A 16,710-nucleotide genomic window follows, 5' to 3' on the forward strand; every position below is an offset into this window, starting at 1 on the left:
AGTAGAACTAGGACTATAATTTCTAGGATTGAGGCTAACTTGAGTATGAGAGAACACAGATGGATTTGTAGTTAAATAGTAAACCTACTTTATTCAAATGTAAAATAAAATAGAAGAAAGTAAAGCCAATTTATTAAAAATGAGTGAGTCTCTATAAACCAACTAATTGAGCACAAGAGTCGCCACTTGTTTAAAACTGCTAGAAATAGGTGTATTTCCTTTACTCTGTTTAGATTCATTGGACTTGGGGATGAAAAATTTAAACTAAAGTAGCATTTGCATGAGAAATCACCAGAAATGAAGAGATAATAATGGCCAGTCACCACTGCCAATAATAATTATTCATATTTATTATTTCTGCAGCACTATGTATTAGCAAAGTGCTTTATAAACAGTTACAACTCCTTTTGTCTATAAGAGACCTTAGAAGTCCTCAGTTCCCTCCTCAGTGCATGAGGCATGAGTGGTCACAGTACTGGGCAGGTGTCAGTAACATAACAGAACAGTTAAGTCCTAAATTGGTTTGGCTGAGTCCCCACCCAAATCTTACTTTGAGTTGTAATCCCCACAATCCCCAGGTGTCTAGGGAGAGACCTGGTGGGAGGTAATTGGATCATGGGGGCAGTTTCCCCGTGCTGTTCTTGTGATAGTGAGTTCTCAGGAGATCTGATTGTTTTATCAGGAACTCTTACCCCTTTGCTCCTCATTCCTCTTTCTCCTGCAGCAGTCACATGAGAAGGTCCAAGCTTGCTTCCCCTTTGCCTTCTGCCATGATTGTAAGTTTCCTGAGGCCTTCCCAGCCATGTGGAAATGTGAGTTAATTAAACATCTTTCCTTTATAAATTACACAGTCTCAGGTAGTATTTTTATAGCAGTGTGAGAATGGACTAATACAAGTCCCAATCAGAATGTCAGGACTTTTCCTCCATTGCCAAAAAAAAAAAAAAAAGAAAAAGAAAAAACCTTACAGACTGGGAAGGAAATAAAAAGCCCTAGTAAACATCAATAAGGCAATGATCCCTGGTGGTGGTGATGAAGACAGCAAAGAAGAATAAGAAGAGGAACCAGAGAAACAAAAAGTGAGCTTTAAAAAAAATAAATAAAAGCATGGAAGCCAGACAGTTACAGAATAAAACAGTTCAGATGAGAGCAAATATCCTATCAAAGGTATGTACCTAATGAAAAAATAGAATCAAGTAGCAACACCCTCCCACAAAAATGCTGGAAAATATATTTGTACAATAAGTCAGATGATACATAATGCTTTCAAAAAGATATTCTTCTGGCTAGGTACTGTGGCTCATGCCTGTAATCTTAGCACTTGGGAAGGCCAAGGCAAAAGGATCCCTTGAGGTCAGGAGTTCAAGACCAGCCTGAGCAACATAGGGAGACTGTATTTCTACAAAAAAAAAATTTTTTTTTAATTAGCTGGGCATGATGGTGTGCACTGGTAGTCCCAGCCATCCAGGAGACTGAGGTGAGTGGATCACTTGAGCCCGGGAGGTTAAGGCTGCAGTGAGCTGTGATTGCAACACTGCACTCCAGCCTGGGCAAGAGAGTGAGACACCATCTCTAACAAAAAAGAAAAGAAAGGCCGGGCGCGGTGGCTCAAGCCTGTAATCCCAGCACTTTGGGAGGTCGAGGTGGGGGGATCACGAGGTCAAGATATCGAGACCATCCTGGTCAACATGGTGAAACCCCATCTCTACTAAAAATACAAAAAAATTAGCTGGGCGTGGTGGTGTGTGCCTGTAATCCCAGCTACTCGGGAAGCTGAGGCAGGAGAATTGCCTGAACCCAGGAGGCGGAGGTAGCGATGAGCCGAGATTGCGCCATTGCACTCCAGCCTGGGTAACAAAAGCAAAACTCCGTCTAAAAAAAAAAAAAAAAGAAAAGAAAAGAAAAAACAAAACAAAAAGAAATCCTTCCAAAGATGGCTAAAAACTTTTTACTTACTTGTGTTCAAGTTGTCAACTGTTCATTAGGAAGCACGGGAGAGCCTTAAAAAAATAATGAGGAACCTGTATGTTTCTCTTGTCTAAGGAAATCAGCTAGCATTGTCTTCCTAAACAATTACTAAGATATGTTACAATCAGTTACAATAAAATGTGTTTAAACTTCACATGTGTATTATTCCATTCTCACACTGCTGAAAAAATACCCGAGCCTCTGTAAATTATAAAGAAAAGAGGTTTAATTGATTCACAGTCCCACATGGCTGGGGAGGCCTCAGGAGACATAATCATGGAGGAAGGTGAAGGGGAAGAGAGGCAACTTCTCCACAGGGTAGAAGGAGAAAAGCTGAGTAAAGGGAAAAAAGCCCCTGATAAAACCATCAGATCTTGTGAGAACTCAGTTACTATCATGAGAACCACATGAGGGTAACCACCCTCATGATTCAATTACCACCCATTGGGTCCCTCCGAGGACACAGAGAGATTATGGGAACTATAATTCAAGATGAGATTTGGGTGGGGACACAAGCAAACCATTATCAATGGTACATTTGAATTTTTCTTTCCTCAGTAGGATTTATGTTTTAAAAATCTTCCTACTCTCATATAAACAATTAAGAGTATAAAAGTATATGAAATTAACTGCTTTCACCATGAACAGATGAAACAGGATCATCTTGGTGACATGAACTGGACCATCAAGAAAAATTGTGTTTCAGTTCTGCTTAGGGTACTTCTTAGTTTTATGACCATCAATAAGAAAACACTTTTGGGTCTCAGTTGGCCCGTATTTAGAAGAGATGATCTGTAAAATTCTTTCTGCTCTGATATGCCTTTCTTCTCTTATACTCATCTACACTAGTTATTAACTTGCTATTGTCTTTAGGTATAAAAAAATCTGCATGTTTGCCTCTTCAGTTTAAATTCTGTACATTCTACATAACAAGTAAATATTATAAGTACACATGTACTTATAACATTTCAAACACTTTATGTGTAACTCAAGTTTGCTTAAAGTGGTATGTGAAATAATTTGAAATAGGTCATGACATAGCATGGTATCACATAGCACTGAAGGATGTGGTGAAAAAGCTATTCTCTTTTCACCTCTCTTCAACCATTTGATTACACCAAGAAGAGCCTTAAGTTTGGTGCTAAAAAGGCTTTAACACCTTTATAAACAGTTGGTAAATTTCTCTTTAAAAAGAAAAAATAAACAATTGCAGTACAGGACTAAGGCTCAGAGGTTTCAACTGAATCCAAACAAATGATAATGCTATTCTTTTGTTTTTACAGGTTTTTTTCTATTTATTTATAATAAGTGATAATTATTTTTTATATATAACAGTAATGTAATTTTACAATTATGGTATATATGTTAAAAAGTATGTATTTAAAGGAAAATATTAGTTGAGACAGTGTGTGAATGTTGCAAAAATTTGAAAAACATTATTAAATTTGAGCAAAACTGGGCCGCACGCAATGTTCCTCAAAATGGCCTGTTGTGTCACCTCCTGTCAAACACCCTGGATATTTTGAAAGTCTGCTTTTTAAGTTTAATGAGCACATTCTTTCAGAATCCAAAGTGTTTTAACTCAGTGTGGTTGTGAAGTCATTGATTTAGTGTTAAATAAGCTAAGTTTTTCAGAGCCCATGTACCTTATAATCTTGTTCTGATGACAACCATTTACATTCTGAAATCTATAACTATATTTCAAACTGTGACAGCTTTATACCACACAATTTTGGCACAACTGTCTCCTCCTTATAATTTCAAAAGCCTTCACAGCCTAGAAAGTTGATGTCTGTAAATTACTTTATAATCAGTGGGCTCTGCCAGACATGGAGGAATTATGTAAATTAATACACCCGTAGCAAGTAAACTTTCAAAGGCTTAGGTATTTTTACTTATAATAGTCAACTATTTTTAGTAATTGATTCATTTTAAATATATACTATTTATTACATTTAAATAATACATTGTCAATCTTTTTTAATTTTAAACTTTTTATTGAAAATGACTATGGCCAAAGTAAAATTGAATAAGACTATATTTATTCAAGTATTCTTTAGTATGCATATTTCAAAACATCATGTGCACATAAATGCATATAATTTTTGCTTGTCAATTAAAAAAATAAATTTCAAAAAAATTTAAATACTGATGCTGAGAATATAGGAATGACAAAAATATAACCCTGCCTTCATAAGTGCTTATGGTGTAGTGAAGGAACCCAGATAAGTAAGAGGTAAGAAACAATTTGAGAAGTGCTTAGAAGCACATAATGGTGATATCCAAATTTGTCCATTAATGACAAGGCTCTGAAATACTTTTCATATACGTAATTTTCATGCTAGGTCAGACTGTGAAGCTAGTAAAAACATAATGATCTGAATACCCCCAGGCAAACTAAAACTTCCCCAGACAAGTCTGACGTACGCTGAATGGACATTCAGCGACTCTTACTCTCTACAATATGGGATGGGAAAGGAGACCATGAGATTACAGAATGTGACCTTACTGCTCTATTTTTATCTTCTTTCGACCACTTTAAACCTTCTAACATGTTTCCATATGTTATTTCATTTCATCCCTGTAATGACTCGGTGAAAGAGATATCACTCCATTTCTCGTTTTTAAAATGAAACCTAGTAAAGTTAAGTAAATTGGCCAATATGACATACATAGAAACTGACAATAGCTGGACTTAACCTTTTCACTCTTCTGATGCTGATTCTCTTGGTTTAAAATGTCAGGACTAAATAAAGATTCATTTATTTTTTAAATGAAGAAACTTAATCTCAAAAAGATGAATGATATATCCAAATTCATATCCCTGCATTTTAGAAAAAAACATCGTATTTAGATAAGAAACATTGGGAGGAATTATCTGGCCTGCTAACTCAACTGCATAGAAACAATGTCTGGATGGAACTCTGGATGTGACTGGCGTCGAAAGACCTGGGTTCTGTGCTCTGCTGGATTGCAAGTTATTTGTGGAAGATTGAGCACAATCATTGCTTTTCTATTTATCTACCTATCTATCTATATCTATCTATCTATCATCTATCTATCTATCTATCTATCATCTGTCTATTTATCTGTGGAGACAGAGTCTCGCTCTGTTGCCCAGGCTGGTGTGATCTCAGCTCACTGCAACATCCACCTCCCAGGTTCAAGAGATTCTCATGACTCAGTTTTCTGAGTAGCTGGGATTACAGGCATGCGCCACCATGCCCGGCCATTGCTTTCACTCTTACAGAATATCTATTAACTTCATTTGCTAGAAGAGGGGATGGGGTACCAGGTGGTGATTGTTAGCTTTTGCTGTAAGACAAGATTGAAGAGCTACACTCCAGGAGGGCACAAATAGAGAGATGAATGGTTATAGAGGGTTCTACAACATCCGTTATCCAAAAAGAGACCAGAATACAGGAATTTAAAAGAACTACTTTCAGAAATTTCTGGAACATTTGTACATCTTTGTGATTGTCTTTTTAATCATCCAGGTCTCTTCTTGGGTAGCTATTGTCAATAAAATCATTATGTATAAAAGGGGATAAGTTTGTATTTCAAAAGCAGTAAGAAAATGGAGCTTTCTGTAATTCTTAATGTCCAAGATGAAGGTGGCAGCACGGTTGGTTCCTTCTGAGGGCTGCGGGGGAGGATGTGTTCTCTGCCTCTCTTCTTTCTGCCTGTGGTTTGCTAACGATCTCTGGTGCGCCTTGGCTTGTAGAGCATTGCTCTCTGCCTTCATCTTCACATGGCATTCTCCTTTTGTGTATGTGTGTCTCCAACCTTTCACTTTTCATAAGGACACTCATCATATAGGATTTGAACCCATTCTAATGACTTCAACTTAATTAATTATATTTACAATGATACTACTTTCAAATAAGGTGATAATCTGAGGTACTGGAGATTAAGAATTCAGTTTATAGATTTTGAGGGGATTATGACAAATCTAACCATAACATATTCACTTAGCTGAGCAAATTACTGCACAGGTACTTGACCAATTTCACAGTCAGATTTCCACCAGAGAAACTGAACAAATAGGAGTGTGTGTGTGTGTGTGTGTGTGTGTGTGTGTATGTATGTGTATGTGAACGCACATGTGCGTGTGTGTGCATGTGCATGTGAGTGGAGAGAGAGAGAGAAAGAGAGAGACAGAGACAGAGATTGATTTGTTGCAAGGAATTTTAATGTGCTTGTGAGGGCTAACTAGGTAAGTCCAAAATCCACAGGACAGGCCATTGGAAGGACAATTTGGAAAGACTGGTAGGAGCTGATGTCCACCAGGGAGATTTTTTCTTCCTCAGGGAAGCATCAATTCTGTTCTTAAGGCCTTTGAACTGATTAGAACAGACTCTCCAAGATCATCCAGGATCATCCCCTTAACATAAGCCAACTGATTGTAGAGGTTAAGCACATCGACAAAACACTTTTACAGCAACATCTAGATTAATGTGTAACTGGGTAATTGAGCCCTACAGCCTAGCCAAGTTAACGTATAGAACCAACCATTTCATAAATAACAAGGAAGGGGGCAAGGGGTATTTACTGTATTATATCTTGAACCCAAATGAACTGAAGGAAACAATCTTGGATATATATATTAAGTATCACTGGGCTGACTGATTCCTGTTGGAGGGGCTAGGTGTGCACAGAGTTTTCCTGCTCCTTTGCCACAGCCCAGCACCATTGGTATATTTCTCCTTTCACCGCCACCTTAACCTCCTCTCTTCCAGTGTGCATTGTGGAGCTCCAGCTTCATTCATCCAATTCAATCCCGTGCTCTCTAAAGAAAAAAATGCCCAAAGCAATTTTCACCCCATCACACACTGGTAATCATTTTATTTTTCTGATTATGTTTCCCTCTCTCTTTCAGCCCTTTCGTAAATTACGCGGGACCCTTTTTTCTCATTCTCTCTTTTTCTGTCTCTCTGTGTGTCTATGCTAAGTGCCAGCTGTCATTGCTTGGCAGATAATTACCATTTTACAAACAGTATTTAGGGAAATGACATCAGTTTCTGAATGTAGGGCTGTCATAGCTTATTCATGGGGCTTTCCTCTGTTAACCACCTTCTCTGTGTGCAGGCAGGGTGGAATCAGTGGGGAGTAAGGGGAGGGGACAAGGGAAGACTTCTGTGCTCCAAGCTTTCGGAAAACAATTGCATCCCATTTGTCACTGTTAGTCTGACAACCCTTATTTCACTCCTCCCAAATTCCCCTTGTCATATTCTGCTTTTTTTGGATAAATAAATGAATGCTTGCATGAGTTCAGTGGACTAGCGCTCGCATTTGCAGTGTTTAATGCAAAGCTGGTTGGTAGAAAGGCAGAAGCAGCTGATTTCTTTCTGTCCTGGATGGTAGCTTCAGTTGAGCGATGTGGGGCTTATTCTCTTTTAATGTTCTCAATTGTTCTGTTGAGCAAAACCTCCTAAAATATTATGAGGTACAAACTATAATAGTTTAAATTTCTTAAAGTAGTTCAATAATCTACCTCCCAGTCATGCTGGTAAAAAATCCTGTTAAATGTATAACTTCAATTAGTTACAAGCAGGCTAAGAAAATGAGAAACCCATGTATTAACTTTAGTTTGAGAGTCGACTGGTGTCATAAAGAGCACTAGATTTCAACTTAGGTAATCTGCATTCTATTCTGAGCCCTAAGTTAAGAAAGATAAGTCATTTGGCCTATCCGGCCTTCAGTTTCTTACCATAAAATAATGACAACAGCAGCATGCTTTATATGTGTCAGATACTCTTTTAAGCACAGATACTTCTCAACTTATGATGGAGTTACATCCTGATGTAAGTTCAAAATACTGTAAGTTGCAAGTGCATGTGATAGACCTAATGTACTGAACATCATATCTGAGCCTCACCTACCTTAAATATACTCAGAATGCTCACATTAGCCTACAGCACGCTGTGGAGGATAAGTTGTTTATCCTTGGGATCACATGGCTAGGAGCTGTGGCTCACTGCTGCTGCACAGCATCGTAAGACAGTATTCTACTGCATATTGGTAGTTTAGGAAAAGATCAAAATTGAAAGTACAGTTTCTACTGAATGCATATCACTTTTGCACCAGAACAAAGCTGAAAAATCCTAAGTCAAACCATCGTAAGTCAGGCCATCTGTACTTTATTTATGTTAATTAGTTACCACTATATAATGTTATGAATATATTATCCATATTTTACAAACCAGGAAGTGAAAACACAGGGAGGTTTACTGGGTTGGATGTTCAGGTCTTTGGCTACAGTAGGGGATGACTAGTTCAGTGTTTTCGACAAGCAGAGAAATTGATGAGAGTGGTATAAGAGATCTTGCGTATTAGTTGTCAGAGGATACTGTAACATTAGGTAGCATGCCTGTATCTGCGTCACCTGGCATCTCTGTGATTCTTCCCCAAGTGAAGTATCACTAAGAGGGGAAGGCTATAGAATTCGGAAATGCTTACCAGGTTGATAACTACTGACCTAGATGGTTCCTGGCCTTTCTGAGACCTAAGGAAAAAGATTCTGTGCTGGCAGAAAAATGGGCTGAATAGCTAATACTTTGTGAAGTTGAATTACAATTTTTACTGAATCAGAGAAGTGATATGAATGAACAAGTATTGTGAGTTCAAGCTTGTGGCAAGTCATTTGGGGCATTTTTACAGTAGGAAATCATAAGCAGTCTCTGACTCATTAATTACCAATTTTCCCACGAAGATCTCTTTAGTAAGAACAGCCCCTTAGTGTATAAAGCTGCAGCCATGGTTGCCTGGTTCCTCCTCACTACAGCTGAAGATGCTTTTACCATTTTTGATTCTACTGGAATTCCACATTTGCTTTCATTCCTACAACAGTTATATCCTTTCTTCCCTTCCTCTTTCCCCTTTCTTCAATGTTACTTAAGTGTAGCCAGAATTGCATCAAGGGTAGACGTGTTTCTGTCACTGTAGCTACAACTGAGAATGAGATTGATATAGAATAAATCTGATACGCTTGGCTTAGGATTTATGATTTTATAAACATTATGACTTAGTGATGTGATATTAAATCAGATTGTACGGGCAGAACTGCAACCCCAAGGAAGCCTCTGGTTTGGTGGACAAAACACAGACCTGTTAGACCTGGGAGACTTCCTTTTAAATGCTGACTCTGCCAGTGTTCGGTCACACAGCATTAAGAAAGTCATGTAATGTTAACTTTCCTCATTCATAAAATGGAGATAATAATAATTTCTCTGCAGTATTGTTAAGACATAAAGAGAAAATATGCCACACATATGTTGAAATTTTGTGAATGGTAACCATTATTATCAATTATGCTCTCATAAATTACTTCTATGAGGGACTATAGATCCACATCCCAATACACAGCTTTCTCTCATGGTATTTGTAACTAGTTTTTTTAATTTTAAATTTTCAAAATTATTTGTAGATTACTACAAAACATTCCCCTTTAATTTTATATTTATGAGTAAAAGATAAAAACAGGAAATAATTTATACTTGTCTTAGCAACTAAGCTAAATACAATGATTCAGAGTTTGTATTTATTCTACATAAAAATAAGTCACATTGAACATTGTGGTAGATATTTGGTGAAACGACCACAGTAGACATAAGCATACACAAACACACATACACACATACATGCAGGGACACACAGATACACACACACACCCTGTGCTGAAATAAGGCTGTCCTAAATCCGTCCATTTATGGCCTATCTTAATGCAACTTCTCTCTGTTCTTGATGTAAAGTTTTCATTTAACATCACTTTATCAACTGAAGAGCGAAGAGGTTCATAGATTTGGAGAGGAGAGCTTTATTTCTTATGAAGGGCTGTAGCCTGCAGGGTGGCCATTCTCACAGGCTGGGAAGCACAGCCTCCAGGCCAAAAGCCAGAAACAGGCACTTCCCTTTTTCTTTTTCTTTTCCTTTTTTTTTTTTTTTATTTTGATTTTTTGAGACAGGGTCTTACTCTGTTGCCCAGGCCAGAGTACAGTGGCATAAGTCTCGCCCTTGACTTCCCAGGCTCAGGTGATTCTCCCACCTCAGCCTCCCACGTTGCAGGAACTACACGCAGGCACCACCATGACCAGCTAATTTGTGTATATTTTGCAAAGACAGGATCTCACCATGTTTCCCAGGCTGGTATCAAACTCCTAGGCTCAAGTAGTCTACCCGCCCAGGTCTTCCAAAGTACTGGGATTACAGGCATGAGCCACGGTGCTTAGTCCACTTCCCATTTTTCTATTAGATCACAAAAGCAAAGAAAATGGCTCCACAACAAACAAACAAACACACACTCTCAAATATCTTTTGACAGTTAGAACCTAGGAAAACAGAGATAGCCCACAAATAAGCTTTTCTAGACTTTTTCCATTAACACGTAAACAGGTGTGGGTTTATCAGATTAGCTATTTATATGGAAGTGTTGAAATGTGAGGCAGTTAAAAAAAGGGGGGGAATTGGGCATTGAAAAAAAGGATTAGCACAGAATACAAACGGCCTTCCCTTACACTCATGCCTCGGGTAGAGAGACTGCCAGCCTGAGTCTAGTGCGTTAGACATTTTTTATCCACTGATTCAAATTTTCTCTTTATAACTTTTCATATTATTAATATATGGCTCAATAACAGAAGGTCACAAGGTGTTTTGGCTAAAAAAATTCTCTCTGATAAAATAAGGCATTCATGTTCCACCGAAATATTTTATTGAGTAGATAGAGTTTTTACACTAATCCTGTGACTGCAGGGGGAAATGAGATATAAAAATAAAGTTATTATTTATTTATAGTCCACCTTGTTCTACAGAAAATACGGAATAAAAACTGAGGTAATTATCCTAATATGCAAGCAAAAGCAACAAAAAGTAAATAATCCAAATTTTATGAAACTAAGCTTTATATGTGTATTTACACATACACATTAATCTATATATCTCTCTATACATATATATTTGTATTTTAAACTTAAAATTTTGGGTTTATATTTCATACACTTAGTTTAGAAGTAATAAAATTAGATAAAGAAGAAGAACTAATGAGATGATAAATTATCCCTGTGATTTGAAGTAGAACGTTTATGTAAAAAGTTGGCAGAGATAAAGTTACAGTAGGGTGAGGAAATCTGAGGGTGTAAGAACAGTTTATCTTGGCCAGGCATGGTGGCTCACACCTGTAATCTCAGCACTTTGAGAGGCAGATGGATCATTTGAGGTCAGGAGTTCAAGATTAACCTGGCCAACATAGTGAAACACTGTCTCTACTAAAAAAAAAAAAAAAAAAAAAAAATCCAAAAATTTACAAAAATATTAGCCAGGCAGTAGTGGCCTGCACCTGTAATCCCAGCTACTCAGGATGCTGAGCCAAGATGAAGGAGAATTGCTTGAGCCTGCGAGGCGGAGGTTGCGGTGAGCTGAGATGTTGCCACTGCACTCCAGCCTGGGCGACAGAGTGAGAGTTTTCCTCAAAAAAAAAAAGAGTTCATTTTTTCTTCCTCTTCCTCTCAAGACTCACAGGCATTGTGTCCTTACACTCTAGACCCCTCTGCCCAATACAATAATCACTTGCCACATGTGACTCATGGACTGTTGAAATGTGGTTAGTCCAGTTGAGGTGTACTATAACTGTAATATGCATACCACATTTCTTCATCTTGTATAAAAATGTATAATAGCTCATTAATGTTTTTTATTGATTATTAGAATAATATTTTATATATATTAAGTAAAATATGCTTATGAAAATTAATTTGTCTGCTTATTTTTACTTTTTGTAAAATGTGGCTAACAGGGTCTTAAAAATTACATATGTCCCTTTCATTCATTGCTTGCATTACGTTCCAATTGGAGAGTATTAGACTAGACATGCAGTTCTAAGCACAGAACTCCATAAAGGGTCATAAGCAAATGATGGAGTTAAAGAGAATGAGAACATTCCTGTTGTGGATTTGGTGTGGGCAAGCTTCTAGCTTGACGGTAGAGTGGAAATCAATTTCCTCACTGTTATCATACTGATCTAATTAGTGAAAACACTTTCACCAGCTCCAGGCCCATAGTGAGACTCGCTGAAAAGGATGAAAGTGAGCATTGTTCCTTTCCTACTGCGCTGGGCATCTCCACAAAGGTTAAAGGAAAGTGCAGCAAGTAATTCCACCTCCAGCTCTACTTCCTACGTTAGAAGGTTTTTACTGTGTTGAAACACAATTATGTTGGTGTGTTATTGTAAACTTCGGGCTGCGTTTGGGACACAATTGCATTAGTTAGTAGAGAGGCAAGATCGTTTATTTCCTGTACCAGATCTGCTGTTGCTTGCTAGATAGGTCACTTAACCTCTCTCAGCCTCAACTTCCGCATGTGTTCCAGAGTCCAACATTTGATGATTCTATGAAGCACATTGGGGTAGTTTTGTGCTCCCTTGTAACTTACTCTCCGCCTTGTTCAGCGCAAGAGCCTATACCTGAATTTTCCCACCTACCTATTTTCTGCTTGTTCTACATCTTAAAACCACAAAGACAGTGGGAATCTAATTCACTCAGAGCTTTTATGGTTGAGGAAAACATATCTAGTAGTCTCTTGTTAGCCCCCAATTCCCCTTCTCCAAACTAGGCCTCAATGGTTGCTATAGCAACTCAAGCCCTGGAAACTTGATATGTCTTCTTTAATACATCTTACTTTGAGAAACTTATAAAAACAATATTTCTATGTGATGCCAGTATCCAATTCATTTTAATTTAAGGCTGATGCCAGTTAGGAAAGAAAGATTCATCAAAATAATATTAAATACACACACACACACTCTCCTAGGAAACAAGGCCCTAGATACAGTAAAAAGTCAGAAAGGAACAGCTGTATTAGAGAAATACCTGCAGAGCTGTCAATCTACAAGTGTCTGGCAGTGGGAAATTTTCTTGGCAAAGAGAAAAATCGAGAGATTTAAAGATTCTATTGAAATTCACACTGTGAATTGCCATTTCCCACAAAGGCCCCTTAAGCTGAGACAGTGAATGAACACAAGCCTCCCTAACTGGGCCAGTGCTGACAGCCTTGGCACCACTCTTCATATTCCAGCTGCCTCTCCTGTCAGCTGCTGAGTGTGCGGGATCCGCAAAGGCCTGGGGAGACGCAGGCAGGTTTGTTCAGGACCTTGTGGACTCCTGGCTGGGCTACAAGCTAAGATGTTCACTCAATCAGATTCCCGCTGTGCTTCAAAAATAATAATAATAATAAAACAGATTTCAAAATCACTTTAGAATTTAAAATCTAGTATATCTTCCGTTTGAGTTCTCTGCACACCTACCTGATACTCCCTTTCTTTAATCATCTTTCCCCAGCATTCAAATACCACTGGTGGATTGACCAGCAAGATTGTTCTTTGTAGCTAATGCCACCTGAGTGTCTTGTTTTTATTGCTTTTCTCATCAACTCTGTATTTTCAACTCTCACCTGATTCCCTTCACATACACACCCTTTCAGGTTTCATCTTTTGTTTTCTTTTCACTCTGTGTTGTTGTTCACAGTGTATATGAAAGCACTAGATTGAGAACCCAATCAAGAACAGATCTGGGTTCTGTGTCTTGATTTTCTGCATTCTCTATCCATGACCTTGAAAAAGAGTGCTTTTGTTTTTCTCCCTCTGCTCAAGATTTAGGAAAGATTGATGCAATATAAGTGATTATATCTGAGATGGTAGTAAAATTGGGCAGGACTAAGTCCTTGCAGAGACCTCCCTCATTAGGGATTAGAAGACCTGGTTACTATTACTAGCCTCAAACCAAAATGAGGGACATGCTAGCAGTTGAAATAATATAAGAATGAATATATAAACTTTGCTACTATGATAGAGATTAAATTTAAGGGAGAATTATAAATAGCATGTGTACACATAAATAGTATGTGTAGATATATATATAATTCTACTATTTATACATATATATATAATTTGTATAGCATTTATGTAAGATTTTACACACGTATCATTGTTAATGCTTTGGTATTATTAAAAGACCTTGTTTAAAATATAGTTATACTTTAAATCCTCTCACCTGCTTGGCCAGAGTTCTTTTATTGAGGCTGAAAACTGGCAAGTATAATAATCCATGGCCCCAGGAAAAGGCAGATATGGCAAGTATCAGGGCTTTGTGCATTCTTACTTAGTGAGGGATTCCATGCAAAGCTCTAAGCCAGTCTCCCTTAGCAGCACTCTAGAGCTTCGGAGCAGAAAGACATCCCTGAAGACAGACATGTCTTACAGGTTATAGATTATGTCAAGATGTGCGTAGCCCACCCAACAGTTGCTGCAGAAATTGCCAGCTACTTCCCTCCACAAGAACAAATTGCAAACACTCTAGAGACTTAATTTTTTTTCCCTGTCATGCTTACTGAAAGGAAAGCAACATCCTGCTCAATATCAATAGTTCTGTGCAAAATCTCGCCCTTTTGAAGTCATTTTGAAAGTACAGAAGTTAAGTTTGTGTGTATAGCAGACCTAATTATTTCCTTTTGCACTGGGAGTGTTGAAGCATCTCATTTTGGGAATAGATATGCCTCTAAACAGTTGTCTCTAAAGTGAGTTTGCCAATCCTATATATGAAATATTATTTTTCTCATTATGTATCATTTAAATTAAGTTTAATTCAGCAAACATTTGCTGAGGGCTTATTATATGCCCAGTACTGTGCTTAATGTATAGGTTTTGGAGATGAATGAGCTGCAGCTGTTGCCTTCAAGAAGCTAGCAATCTAGCTAGTGAATCAGACCTCTCAGAAATTAACTCTGGAAGAATGTGATGCATGTTATAATGGTTGGATGAAAAAAGTATAGAAGCAAAAAATAAAGAGTAATTGATTCTCCTCGGATGGGTCAGGGAAAGGTTCACAGAAATGAACTAGATCTGGGCTTTCAAAGATGTTGTAAGATTTTTTTCAAGAGTGAAGAGTTAAAGGAGTGTAGTCCAGGCAAAAAGACTGCAGATCAGAAGTCAAAGACAAATTATAGATAGTGTTCATAGAATGGAAAAATTATAAAAAAGAAAAAAGTTCTGTATCTGCACTGTATGGTAAAGGATTAGCAGAATAGTGGAAAAGTACTAAGTGGCCATATCTTGAGCATCCTTGCTATGTCCTGTTAGCTGGTACCAAATGAATCTTTTAAAATGGGGGATGTCATATTAGATTGTTTTTAGAAACATAACTCTGATGGCATATGGCGAAAGCACCAGATGAGGGAAGAGACTGGAACCAGAGAAACTAATTTGTAGTGACGCTGTGGATCAAAGCTAAAGACAGGAATGGTAGTGTGGATGAAGACTGGTGAATGAAAGGCAAGAGCCATTTTAGAAGCAGTGTGGAGAGGACCTGGTGTCTGATTTTGTGAGTAAAAGAGAGACAGGCAAAGAGCAACCTCTTCAAGATTTCCTGACTAGAATAACTGGGAGAATGACAACTTTTTGACAGAAATTTAAAACACTGGAGGATAGAATAATCAGAGAGAAAAGACACTTATTCTAGCTATGGATATTTGCAGTTTGAGAAGTTTGTGAAACACCCGAGTAAGAAGTCCAGTAAGAAGGTATAAGGCCGGGCGCAGTGGCTCACACCTATAATCCCAGCACTTTGGGAGGCTGAGGCGGGTGGATCACGAGGTCAAGAGATCGAGACCATCCTGGTCAACAAGGTGAAACCCCATCTCTACTAAAAATACAAAAATTAGCTGGGATGGTGGCACATGCCTGTAGTCCCAGCTACTCGGGAGGCTGAGGCTGGAGAATTGCCTGAACCCAGGAGGCAGAGGTCGCGGTGAGCCGAGATCACGCCATTGCACTCCAGCCTGAGTAACAAGAGCAAAACTATGTCTCAAAAAAAAAAAAAGAAGGTATGGAATTCATGAGAAAAGTCAGGACTAAAGACACACGTTTTTAAATCATCAGCATCAGCATGTAGGTGAGAGTTGCAACTCTGGTAACAAATGGCATTACTAAGGATGATCTTCTCATAAGGTAAAAAGCGATGAAGACATCCAGACCTCTGGTGTATACACCACCCTTTAAGGAGCAGGTAGGGGAAGAGGAGGAGGGAATATGATGTAAGACAATAAGCAAAAATATAAAAACTCAGAAGAAGTATGATTATTGAAGCCAGTTAAGGAGAGAATATCACAAAACTAGAAGGCAAGAGATGTGGAGTCTGTTTTGTATTTTGTTGGATCAGCCTAGATAACCAAAGCCGTGCAAATTCAGGGGAGGGGAATGGCTCAGGAGCATCCAAATATGGCTTCTGTTTTTCCATCTACCACTTGTTCTCTGTGGGATCTTAGAAAATTGCATAAGCTTTCTGAGCCTCGTTTTCCTCTTCTGTAAAGAAGAGTTTGTTATGGATATGATTGTTTTTAATCTACATAAGTCACCAGGAATAGGTGGCATACAAGAAGGCAGTTGACAAATGATAGTTCCTCCCAGTACCAGGCAAACAGCAGAGGTCATGGTGTGAAGCAGGTAAGTCTGAGCATCCCAGTCAGGGAAGTACTGCAGCAAGAATCCTGGTGGGAAACCTAATCTCTTGGAGTTTCAGGAAAAGGCAGTAAGCTAGAAAGGCTGCTGCTTTTGCTCATAGCTGCAGAGGGTACCTTCTAGTCAGTCTTTTCTTAGAAACTGGGACATTTGTTGACCTTATGAGCCAGAGTGCATGGTTATGTCAGTACCTGCAAAAGTTATTGAATAAGGCAGCAGATATGACTAAGACACTAAGTGCT

General features: G+C 38.3%; 1 pseudogene across 1 annotated transcript in view; it reads left to right on the plus strand.

The window, feature by feature from the left end:
• Nucleotides 1-13,179, plus strand: part of LOC100404705 (cAMP and cAMP-inhibited cGMP 3',5'-cyclic phosphodiesterase 10A-like) — a 32,201-nt pseudogene extending 19,022 nt beyond the window's left edge. The window contains exon 3 of the transcript XR_008476891.2: nt 1-13,179. This exon is cut by the window's left edge and continues 17,599 nt beyond it. The product of XR_008476891.2 is annotated as a cAMP and cAMP-inhibited cGMP 3',5'-cyclic phosphodiesterase 10A-like (transcript).
• Nucleotides 13,180-16,710: the final 3,531 nt, after the last annotated feature.

Source organism: Callithrix jacchus, chromosome 15 (assembly GCF_049354715.1).
Source record: "Callithrix jacchus isolate 240 chromosome 15, calJac240_pri, whole genome shotgun sequence".
Classification (NCBI taxonomy): domain Eukaryota; kingdom Metazoa; phylum Chordata; class Mammalia; order Primates; family Cebidae; genus Callithrix; species Callithrix jacchus.